Below are 12,978 nucleotides of genomic sequence, written 5' to 3'. Positions count from 1 at the left end.
GCGGCTGGCAGCTCTGTGTGAGCCCAGGAAGCTGTCTCAGCCCGGGCTGACACATTTTGTGTTACTGTAGGCAGGTCTGCTGGAGCACGTCAGCACAGCAAAATGCACTAGTATTTTCCCGTTTTTATATATAAATACAGACAAAGGAAAACTTGTTCTCCGTCTGTATTTATATGTAAAAATCCATAAAAACGGAAAAGCGGGAGCCCTAATTATAACATTTCCTCGACAGCGCACAGCTGTGAGAGATTGTCTAGAACATGGCCGAAAACCCTGGCCTCACGTTCTCTGAAACTAAGATCAGCTAACTCCTCACTGATCCGCCATTCACACTGGACATTAACACCGCCCAGGCCATAGCTCAAACCGCCGACTGGGATGCACTCACCGAAAAGAAAAGGAACAAGATCAGGACCATTCTACATGGAGTGATCCTAACTCAATACCTATGAACAAACAGCGCACCTAAAGGTCTGCTAGCCACCAATGCGCCCAGGATCTTCCTCGATGATGCCACATTTAGGAAGGACTGGACCCAGATAGCTTGGCACTGCACAAGAGACTGGTTGGTCCTCATAATCAAAACTGCCAAACGCCTTTCGGACGCAATGATCATCGATATACAGGCCACCGAATCACATTTCAAAACTACCATAACCTCGTTCAAAAAGAAACTGGAAGAATCTAATAAAGAACTGAATGAGTATAAAGAGTACTTGACCCAAGCAAAGATAGCAAAATTTGATAAAGATTTAAAGAAATTCAATTACTCAAAAATGTACCCTTACACAGTGGATTATTATGTTGCCCCTCTAAGACAAGACAGAGGCCCAGATTCATCGGGGGACAACACCTCAATGTCCAGCGACTCCAGCTCAGGATCTGTAAAACAACAAGGAAACAGAGGCCGGGGCCGTCGCTGGCAACAACCATGGGGAAGACAACCACAGCCCAGTCAGGCCTATGGACCTCCGTTATTCAACCACCCGCAACAGAACCCTTACTTCGGATGGCCACCCCTGTACCACCAAGCACCCCAGAACTTCTATGGCCAACCCTACAGACGGCCTTTTTTAGGGCAGGGCGGCCGAATAAGAGGCCGCAGAAAAAATACACAACAGACACCCCATGTACACTGGACAGAGGAAGACGGACCGGTCAGCGCCAACACCCGCAACAAGGGTAAGGAACAACAACCGAGCACCAGCCGCTAACCAGGGAATTAGACACACCTTCCCTGGTCTTCAACCTATCCTCCATAGATTTAACCACTACTGAAGAAGAAGTACTGAATAAAGGCCTCTCCTTTGTCCCTACCAAAAGAGTTGACAAATTCCTCCTTCATACTGAACTAGCTGAGTTCTTCCGGAAGCTGAAGCTCCGCACCTTTTTTGAAAGACAGGACACCAACCATGACACAAGGGAAACCAATGAGACGGGTCTACGACCCAAATCTACATTCATGCCTCCACCTTGCAGTATACCGGCAGAACTCATTGCCTTGGAGCAGGCCGTCTACAATGAAGTAGAGGAAACCAACCAAACAGAAACTTACAACAACCTATCTAAAGAAGAACGGGCAGCTCTGAAAACCCTCCGACACCATGACAACATTACCATCAAACCCGCCGACAAAGGCGGAGGGATTGTGATTCAGGACGTCCAGGCTTACCAAGCAGAATGCCAGAGACTCCTCCAAGACGACCGCAATTACAGACGCCTTGACAGCGACCCTTCCAATCAACTCAAACTTACAATCACCAACTTGGTGACTACAGCTGCAAACAATAACCACATCTCCAAACAGGAGGTCACCTTCCTCTGCAACACACAAGCCCGGATACCGTATTTTTACACAGTACCGAAGGTGCACAAGGAAACAAGACCACCCCCGGGACGTCTGATTGTCTCAGGCTGCAACTCACTCCTAGAGCCCCTCTCTAGGTTTTGTGACTTTTTCCTTAACCCTCTAGTACAAGCTGCGACCACTTACATCAAGGACACCAAACATCTTCTGTCCCTCCTTCAAGACCTGGATTTTAACCCCACAACCCAGTTACTTGTGGGACTGGATATTGAAAGCCTGTACACAAGCCTGCCTCAAGACGAAACCCTCAAGGTCTTAGAAGAAACTCTGACCAACTCACAATGGGAACACACTACACCAAGAGAATTTGTCCTAGACTGCGCCAGACTGGCATTAAAAGGAAACTTTTTTGAATTTGAGGGCACATATTATCTCCAGACAAATGGAATGTTCATGGGCAGTATTTTTGCTCCCAGCGTGGCGGGACTATACGTCTACCATCTGGAACAGTCACACATCCTCGAGCCCAACAACCCATTCACGGAATCAATACTTTTCTGGCGTTGATACATTGATGACGTCCTCATGATATGGGAAGGCTCGGAGGAATCCTTAAAGAACTTCCAGACCTGGCTCAACACACGAGATCCTCACCTACGCTTCATGTACACCAGCAGCAAAGACCAGTTACCTTTCCTGGACCTACTGATCAAGGCCGCCAATGGTAAACTGTCAACCACCACGTATTATAAACCCACGGCAAGGAATTCACTACTGGCCTTCGATAGTTTCCACCCACGACCACTAAGGGAGAACCTGCCCTATGGCCAATTTATACGCATAAGGCGCAATTGCAGCAATAAGGAAGACTACAACACACAGGCGACAGACCTCTCCCACAGATTACAACAACGGGGTTATCCAACAAGGATCATCAACAGGACCAAAAAACGGGCAAAGAACCAGAATAGAGACGCCCTCCTGGAAACACCAACCCGTCAAGAAACAATAACACCATTGACCTGTGTCACCACGTACAACCCTATCTCCAATATCGTGGCCAAAATCATCAAGAAAAATTGGAGAATCATCAACACGGGCAAACGAGACTGGGACCTGCCCCTTTTTGCCTATAAAAAATCAAACAGCCTACGGGATCAACTCATCTCTACGCGGCCGAAAACCACGGAAACCATCACCAACCCCACACTGCACTAAGTGTGGAACCTCCCTAAAGTTATGGGTCACTACCCCTGTGGCGACTGCAGTATCTGCCACCTCACGACACATACCAAAACCCTCGACCTGGAAACCGGAAAAACATGGCACCAACATAAGCACACGAACTGCAATTTAACCAATCTAGTGTACTTGATTGAATGCCCATGCCAGCTCCGTTACGTGGGTATGACCACGAGAAAAATACGCACCAGAATCACTGATCACAGAAGTACGATTCGGTGCAAGAAGACTATCAGCAAACTCACAGACCACTTCCTTAGGTTTGGACATACCACCAATGACCTCAGATGGACGGTCATTGAACAGATCCCTGTCCACCCTACAGACAACAAGAAGCAGCTACTGTCCAAAGAACAATGCTGGATCTACAGATTGTCCACCCACACGGAGGGACTGAATGATAATATTCCGTGGAACAGCCTCAGCAGATGAGGCCCCCCACATCTGACAGATCATTTCCATTCTCCTGAGTGCCACCTCATCAACAGGGCCCGCCTAGGGCACGGGATGACCATGTCCCAACACCAATGTCCTCTGGGCGTCATACTGGCTCAAACATCCAGGTAGTGACCTTCTCACTCACAGGTCCATCCTTACATACACCACATAGTGGGTTCATCACCCTTATTATTATTATTTTTTGCAGGACCAATATGCAATAACATCTCTGCACATTAGCCCCGCCTGGTTGCCACTTCCATTTAAATAGAGAGGGTGTCCTCCCATTACAGTGCACAGATGGAGCGCGACACCCCAATTGGGTTAGCACTCCCCTAAATAACCGCACATTTGCACGCGCATGTTAGCAACTTAGACATCCAATTGCACCAAGGAAATTAATAGAGAGCGCTACATACACCTGCATGCAAGTCTTTCTTCCATTTCCTCTACTACAGGCACCTCCTTGAGACAATAGGAAGCGGAATACGCCCCGTCACTCGTGCCCAGGCCAGAACACCTGACACAGGGAAGTAGAAGGTGAGATTCATGTGCATTTGGGGGAGTGGGGGGCTAACATTAAAAGCGGGCAGCGGATCTCCCCACTAGACGACCGTACTTGTAAGAACTGTAACGATGCACCATATGGTTCAGTGGTGCCGCCCAGCCTCCGGGATGTGGGCAATACGGCTGTGTATGCTGCACGGATAAATGGCTAAGGGGGAGAGAAACCTGCATTAATGACATTTATCCTGAGTGTTGTACGATATATTTGGTCCTGCAATAAAAATGGTTTGACAAAAAAAAAAACACCTGACACAGCTAACAAGCAACACCTGGCGCTTTCCACAGGTATTTAAGCGCTTTCTACATTGAAGCTCATTTCTCACGGAGCCTCTGCCCGGACAACAGGTTCATTGAGGGTCCAGCGACATCGCGCAGTAAGTACCTGTACTCGACCAAGCTAACGGTACAGCCACCTTTCATGCTGCCCTCGGCCGTGTCTGTGTGTGCATCCTTTTACCGTTACCTTGTTGGGTGCATACTACCCCCCTCCCCCAACAGCGGTTTTCCTTTTCTTCCCCCAATTTAGAGTGCACATGGTCCTGGCCCCCGGCTGAGCTCCATGCTGAGTTGTTCGCTACAATCAGGTGTAAGCAACTCCACTTTACTGTTTTCACCAACATTGGTTACAGTATATAGGCCTAATTTCACACACAATAACGCATATTGTGAGACCGGCCACTTTTTCACTACCCGCCACTGACGCTAACACTACCGCCTTGTCCGTGGTCACCTCTAGGCACCTAGCACCGCCTCACTAAAAGCTTTTAGCCTACTACTAGGAGCCTTTACTTAAATCTTATGTCTGTCCCTCCCCCCCTTTTTTTACTCCCTACAGGTACAACCTGCGAGGAAACACCTCTTGCACATATAAGCACCGTAGCGTGTGCTTTACACACAGGGCACTGGCAAACTCATAACTACCCCTGTAACACCCCACACATATAAGGTCCTGACGAAAGCCAGTAGAAGAAAAGGCCTGGCTGAAACTAGTTGACCGCACAGGACGTCGGAGGCCATAAGCCTACCGTGCACGTCCCACAGCCTTTGTTTTTATCGACTGCCTGGGGCCCACCATTAAAACAGTCTTTGGGACACCCAGGACAGTATTTTAAACCTCACTCAGAGCACACTCACAGCACCCTCACGAACCAAAAAAACCCACTCCGCAGTAATCTGGCATCGAAACACACCTGAGGTACACTCGGTACCTCGGGTGGGGCCCAATGATGAAGCATGCCACCAACTAGGTTGGTGGGTGAGGGCCTTCATAAAAAACCTAATAGTTTTTTTTCCACCCGCAGACATACAAACAATTTAAACCAGAGCTAGTTCTCATTGATTACTAAAACATAAACTGGGGAAATGGACTAGCCTCGCTAGTTCTCCTCTCTCTTTTTGATTATAACAAAGAACAATGCAGTCCATCATCTATTCGCGGATTTGCGTTCTTGTGTTGTATTGAACATATATAAAGTGCAAATCACAAACTTATCTTGGTGGTTACTCACTTTGCGATTGTTATAAGTAGCCACCCGTAGTAATACAGCACATTCATTTACAGATACTAACTCCAGAATGCAACTAGATGATGGACAGCAGTGGGGTGTTGTTATGACTCACAGTAATGTATTTACCTACTGTATAGCGCAGCAATTATTTGGATGTCACTGGCAACAAATAGGTAGGAGAAGGTTCAATTCTAAATCATTATGGCTGCTTTTTGGGTGTTACTATATTTTATATGTGTGTGTGTGTGTGTGTAAAACTAGTGTTAGTTTAAACTATCATAAAATCTCGACCTTATACATCCCTTCCAACCATAGGTGTGCAGGTTAAAAGCATTTACATATGTAACTGTATTTTAACACATCTGAATGATACACAATTTATCATCCTCAGAAGGATGAAGGACTGAGTAGGGAATAAACATCTGTGTTGTTGAGGATGTGCTCTAATACCAGCAGCAGGCGTTTAAACCAATACACTATATTGCCCTTTATATTAACGTAATGGCCCACCCTCGACTAGTATTTGATGTCTAAATAAAGATTTTTGTAGCATTCATTTAGGATCCAGGCATAACTGCTACACGCTTATATCTACAAACCTGTTGCAAAATAAACACACATTTTAGATGTAATAACCTTCTCGTTTTGTGTCAACATATACATGGTGTATGAAGCATATCCAGTGCTTTTCTGATGTGGGCAAACCCTCTATAATGCATAGGTAAGTTCTGCATTTCCAGTACAATTATTTGTTCAGGTTTGCACCTGCTTTGGGCTATTAATATTTCGGTAGCTCCTACCTGGATTAAAGAGAACAATACCCTTGAGGTATGCATATTCTTTTGCACAGCTGTCCAAGCTACAAACCTTGCAATTGAAACTCTTCATCTTCTGAACGGTGCGCCAAGAGGGGCAGGCATCCGAATTTCATCCTCAGCATCAGATTGGTTCAAGAGGATCTGTTTCAGCAAACTGGGTGATGAACAGGGGCAGCTCCTCCACTAGGCTGGAGGAGCCTCCCCCCACTGCTTTCTCGCAGTATGAGAAAGCCAAAACATTAAATGGTAATAACTAAACATTATTACCATTTTATATTTGTTTTGCGCATTGCGGGCGGGTGGGTAGACGGGGCTGCTTTGCTCTTTGAGCAGGGCAGAGGAGGAGTGGTTTGCCCATTCCTGAGTGCGCATAGACTGTTTGGCCGGCCCTCTCGGGCCACCCAAACCAGTCATGCGCACTCTGCCCTTCTCCACGCAAGCTGCATTGCAGCCTGCATGGAAAACATGGCCACTCCATTAGCCCCTGGCTGGGCGGCGTACTGACCAATAACAATGCTGCTTGCAGCATTGTGATTGGCTTAGGGAAGGGAGCCTGGCTGCCTGCTTCCTGTTCCTGTCGGGGGCAGGAGAGCAGGAGAGCAGGAGCCGAGAAGACGTGGGACCCAGCGCAGAGGAAAGGTAAGTTGATTTTTTTTTTATTTCCCCGTGATCCCCCTGCGAATCCCTCTTGCAACCACTCACTCCCGCCTCCCCACCCACGAGCAATGCTGGCCGCTATTGGTGCTGAAATGTATGCTATGTGAATATCCACCTTGACCTGGGCCAGACCCAGGACAAACAGAGGGGCCCAGCACTGTTTCACGCAGATCTGTGTCTCCAAGTGGCAGCTGGTAAAAAGAGGGCAGGTTTTAAATGAAGGAGACGGTCTTCAGGAGCACCTTCGAGGCCCTGTTGTAGGTGAGCTCCGGGTCCGGCACCGTTAGGCCCCCTTGGCGGTTCTCGTGGCAGGGGCAGATCTCCATAGAGATCTGTGTTGTTGCTGTTGGTAGCGGACAGAAGGAGGTCACCATCTTCTTCCTTAACTTTTCTCCGTGCTGAAGATTCACAGCAAGATGCTGTTGGGAAGAGCTGCCTCTCACTGATATTTGCCAATATTTGCATGCCTCCCATCGCAAGACATGTCACTTCTCGAGCTTGCCTGAGCCGTCTGATGCCTCGTCATGACTTGCTGTCTTCGGGCGCCCATGGAGTTGTTAGAAGCTCGACCCTCCACCCACCCCCACGTCTGATGGGGCTACCCGGGGGAACAAAATAAACAGGGGAGCAACGCCCCTGCTCTGAGCTCTCTTGCAATGAGATCGAGACCACCATGTTAGCATCATCTTAACATGGTGTATCGAACTGTTGGATGATAAAGCATGCCATAAAGAGTGGATGAGGCCTTTCCATCCAAATCTTGTTTTGCTTCTCGCTTTCCCTTACAAATGGTTTTCCTATTCCAAAAAATATACAGGAATAGGTGTTTTACCCATGTTGTACACCAGTGTGGCTGCTGTTCTGCATGCCTAAAAGATAGTGGTGTGTAGTGAGGTGGGGTAGAATTGAGTGATGTAGAGTGGAGTAAAGTGGAGAGGGGTAGAATGGGGTCAAATTGGGTAGATTGCAGTGGGGTAGATTGTGGCAGAGTGGCGTAGTCTAGAGTGGAGTAGAGTGAGGTAGATTTCAATGGAGTATAGAGAGGTAGATTGGTGTACAGTACATTAGAGTGGAGTTGAGTCGGGTATATTGAAGTTGAGTGTGGTAGATTGGAGTAGACTGAAGTGGGGTAAATTGGAGTGGAGTCGAGTGAGGTAGATTGGAGTGAATTGGGGAAGATTGGAGTGGAGTGGGTGGGGTGGTGTGGTGTGGGGTAGATTGGAGTGGGGAGTAAGGAAGATTAACGTGGTAGATTGGAGTGGAGTAGATTGACATAGTATTGATTGGGGTGGAATGGGGTAGACTGGAGCGGGGTAGATTGGAGTGGGGAGTAGGGTAGATTAATGTGGTAGATTGGAGTGGGGTATATGACTTGGTGTAGATTGGGGTTGAAGGGAATAGAGTGGGGTAGATTGGAGTGGAGTGGATTGTGATCGGTTGGAGTGGAGTGGATTGGGTGGGTTGGAGTTGAGTGGATTGGGATAGATTGGAGTGGAGTGGAGTGGAGTGGAGTAGATTGGAGTGGATTTGGGTAGAGTGGGGTAGCTTGGGGTAGATTGGAGTAGGGTTGATTGGAGGAAATTGGAGTGAGGTAGATTGAGTTAGAGTTGAGTGGAGTGTGGTAGATTGAGGTGGATTGGAGTGGAGTGGGGTGGGGTGGATTGGAACATAGTGGGGTAGATTGGAGTGAAGTGGAGCAGATTGGAGTGGCATAGATTGGGTGGATTAGAGTAGGGTTGATTGGAATTGAGTGGTGTAGGGTGGGTTGTATTGGAGTGGAGTGGGATAAAGTGGAGTGTGATAGACTGGGGTAGATTGGAGTGGGATAGGTTCGAGTGAGGTAGATTTGAGTGGAGTGGGGTAGTTTGGAGTGGGGTGGAGTGAAGCGGGGTAGAGTGGCATAGGTTAGAGTGTGTTGGGGTGGTGAGGTGTAGATTGGGATGGGGTGGATTGGGCTGGAGTGTAGAAGATTAGATACGGGTAATGTAGATTGGGGTGGGGTAGATTTGAGTGGAATGTGGTAGCTTGGAGTGGGGAAGATTGGAGCGGAGTGAAGTAGAGAGGCTAGATTGGGGTAGTGTTGATTAGGGTACAGTTGAGTAGTGTGGACTGGAGTGGGGTCAAGTGGAGTGGGGTAAAATTGGGTAGATTGGAGTGGGGTTGATTGGATTGGAATGGTGGAGTGGTGTAGATAGGGGTGGATTGGAGTGGGGTAGATCGTGGTGGATTGGAGTGGGTTGAATTGTAGTGGATTGGAGTGGGGTAGATGGAGGCAAATTGGAGTGGGGTAGATTGGGGAAGGAAGGAGTGGTGTAGATTGGAGTGGTGTGGAGTTGGATAGATTGGAGTGGACATTGGAGTGGAGTGAGGCATATTGCAATAGGATATATTGGAATGGGGTTTGTTTTGAGTAGGGTAGTTTGGGGTAGATTGGAGTGGAGTGGGGTAGGGTGGAGTGGAGTGGAGAAGAGTGGGGTAGGGTGGAGTTGAGTGGAATGTGATAGATTAGAGTGGAATTGATTGGGATAGTTTGGAGTGGGGTAGTCTGGGGTAGATTGGAGTGATTGGGGTGGGGTAGATTGTGGTGGATAGGAGTGGGATATATTGTAGAACAGTGGAGTAGATTGTGGTAGAATGGAGTGAGGTAGATTGGCGTAGAGTGGAGTAGGGTAGATTGGAGTGCAGTGGAGTTGGATAGGTTAGAGTGGAGTAATTTGGGGACCAGTGGAGTTGAGGGGATTGGTGTAGATTGGAGTGGAATGCAGTAGATTAGAGTGCGGTGGGGTAGAGTGGAGTGGGGTAGATTGGGTGAATTACAGTAGAGTAGATTGGAATAGAGGGGAGATATTGGAGTGGGCTAGAGTGGAGTGGGGTAGATTGGAGTGGGATAGATCATGGTGGATTGGAGTGGAGTGGGGTAGACTGGAGTGGGGTAGACTGGGATATATTGGAGTAGCATGGGGTGGGGTACATTTGGATCTGTTGGGGTGGAGTGTGGTAGATTGAAGTAGAGTAGATTGGGGTAGATTGGAATCGGGTAGATTGGAGTAGGGTAGAGTGGGTGGTACAGATTTAAGTGGGGGAAGTGGATTTGGGTGGAGTGGATTGAAGTGGGATAGATTCAAGTGGAATGGGGTAGATTGGACGTATTGGAGTGGGATAGATTGGAGTGGAGTGGGGTAGATTGTAGTGGGGTAGATTGTGGTAGATTGGAGCAGGTTAGATTGGGGCTGAGTGGATTGGGGTAGAGTGGAGTAGAGACTGGAGTGGAGTGAGGTAGATTGGAGTGGGGTAGATTGTGGAACATTGGAGTGGGGTACATTGAGGTAGATTGGAGTGGAGTGCTGTAGGATAGATTGTAGAGAAATGGAGATTAGATTGGAGTAAATTGGAATAAAGTGTGGTAAATTGGACTGGGGTAGACTTTGGTGGAGTGGGGAAGATTGGAGTGGAGTCAGGTAGATGAGTGAGTGGGGTATAGTGGAGGGAGTAGATTGGAATGGAATGGTGGTAGAATGGGGTGGAGTGGGTTGGATTGGGGTAGACAAGTGGAGTGGGGTAGAATGGAGTGGGGTACATTGGAGTGGGGCAATTGAGTTAGATTGATTGGTAGATTGGAGAGGAGGGGAGGGGTAGATTAGAGTGGATAGATTGGAGTGGAGCGTGGCAGATTGGAAAGGAGTGGAGTGGGGTAGATTGGAGTGGAGTAGGTTAAATTGGATCATAGTGCAGTGTGATGGGGTAAATTGGAGTGGGCTAGATTGGAGGTAGAGTGGAGTGGGGTAGATTGTGGTATATTGGAGTGGAGTGTGGTAGATTGGAGTACTGTAGATTGGAGTGGGGGTCAGGTAGATTGGGGTGGGGTGGAGTGGGGTGGGGTAGATGGGGATGGGTGTAGTGGGGAAGATTGTGGTGGAGTGGGGTAGATTGAGGTAGACTAGAATGGAGTGGATTGGGGTAGATTGACTTAAATTAGATTGGAGTAGAGTGTGGTAGATTGGGGTAGATTGAGTGGAGTGGAGTAGATTGGAATGGAGTAGATTGTGTTAGATTGTAGTGAAGTGGAGTAGATTAGGGTAGACAGGAGTGGAGTGGATTGGGGTTGACTGGAGTGGGTAAGATTGGGGCAGAGTGGAGTGGGGCAGATTGAAGTGGAGTGAGTGGTGTGGAGTGGAGGGACATAGGGTGGAGTGGTGTAGAGTGGAGTGGCATAGAGTATAGTGGCACGTTGTCTCTTGGAGTGAGCGTCATGGAGTCAAGTGGTGTGTGGTAGAGTTTCTTAGAGTGGCGTGGAGTGGAGTGGCATGTGGTAGAGTGTAGTGGTGTAGAATGGAGTGGCATTGCGTGGAGTGGAAAGGCATAGAAGGGAGTTGAGTGGTAGAGACTGAAGTGCTGTAAAGTGGAGTGGTGTAGTGTGGAGAATGCATATTGTGGTAGCACACTGCTATTACAGGTAACACATATTCAATCACAATTACCATTACATTTGCACATTCATACAGTTTTACTGTGCACAAATGATAATGTGTGGAAATGTCATCAACTAATGTATTGATGTGTTTTGATCATATTCAAATATGTTTTCACCACACTTCAAAATGACAAACAAAATGTGCTTCATTTGTACTTTCATAATTCTGATAAATTCTGAAAATCAGCACAGTTCATTTTTGTTGTGTGCTAGAAAAAATAACATTCTACATCCTTCCTTTCACATGGCTACTCAGCAGAATTGTCACATAATTCTCTCATTTCGACATCAGAGAAAGAAAAGTAAACACCAAGCTCCCTCAGAAGACAGCGTGACATTCGACCTCTAGCTTTTAGCACATGTGACAAGATAAGAACAAGATTTAAAAGCCTGTTTACAGAAAATGAGTACTTGGAAGGATACAGTAAACAAGAAATGGTCTTGTAAGGGACAAACTCAAGCTGGACAGCCTAAAACAAATTAAGCTAGCAAATAGAAAGCAAGCAGATGGGAGTTACAAACCACAAAGCCAATGGTAAGCAATAGGAGGAATGCATACCCAGGGAAGCTTTACGGATGCCCACAAGAAGCTGTAAGCAAATCAGACAGCTGCCTGCACTGGCTGGTAGGCTTCGACCTAAATCAGTATTATTGAGGTTATGGGCTAGCTAAGGGTGTTGGAAGAGCTTAAACATTGTATGGTATTGTGTGCATTTTAGGGTCATAAGTCTTTGTGCACTTTAGTGCAGGCATGGTGGCTCTGAAGACAGCTTCATTAGTTTGTAAACAACACCGCTCACTCAGTGCTGCTGGAACAATTATCAGAGTGGGTGTGCTGGCCATTGACGTCATATTACTAAAGCCACATGAGACTTGAGACATCTAAGTGCCACTTAAAATTTTGCTGTACCAAATAAGTCAACCTTGTTCAGCAAGAGAGTGGGACTTAATTGTGAGGGTATCTGGCATGCATTTCTAAGCATACAATTCATAAACACATGAAGTAATGAAGCCTCAAAAAAGGGGAAAGTAAAAAGGTCCAGTTTAATGAGGCACTGCAGGAAAGTAGTCACACAATTTCAGGCAGACTTTTAACTTTCTTCTGCTTTTCCTTTCGCCCTGGGGTATTATGAGTAAATTACATTTTTAATAGACGAGCATGTATTCTAGTCACCATATATCGCCTCCTTTTCAAACCAGTAACCATCTGTATAACTAATTAAACCACTAAAATAACTTACAAATAGTATGCCCTATAAATAGGATTTCTAAATTAGAAGTACACTATTGTGCTAGTCCCTTTGTTTCACATATCACGTGTTGTCTCGTGTTCATCATATTGGTTCTTTTAGAATCACATGTATACATTTCACACAATACTCAGATTTTGTTTTTAAAAAAAGTTTCAGACTGAAGCCAGGCTGTCCTGTAATTGTGGAGTGATCTGCTAACCTTATACTATTTATATTG

The 12,978-nt window shown here is 46.9% G+C and overlaps 1 pseudogene; it reads right to left on the bottom strand.

Annotated features, from left to right (window-relative positions):
• Window positions 1–6,315: 6,315 nt before the first annotated feature.
• LOC146799178 (nuclear receptor subfamily 0 group B member 2-like) lies at window positions 6,316–7,521 on the bottom strand (annotated as a pseudogene).
• Between the last annotated feature and the right edge of the window lie 5,457 nt (window positions 7,522–12,978).

Source organism: Triturus cristatus, chromosome 9 (assembly GCF_964204655.1).
Source record: "Triturus cristatus chromosome 9, aTriCri1.1, whole genome shotgun sequence".
NCBI classification, from domain to species: domain Eukaryota; kingdom Metazoa; phylum Chordata; class Amphibia; order Caudata; family Salamandridae; genus Triturus; species Triturus cristatus.
Note: the sequence above shows the minus strand (reverse complement) of the source record. Positions and strands in the feature narration are given on the sequence as shown.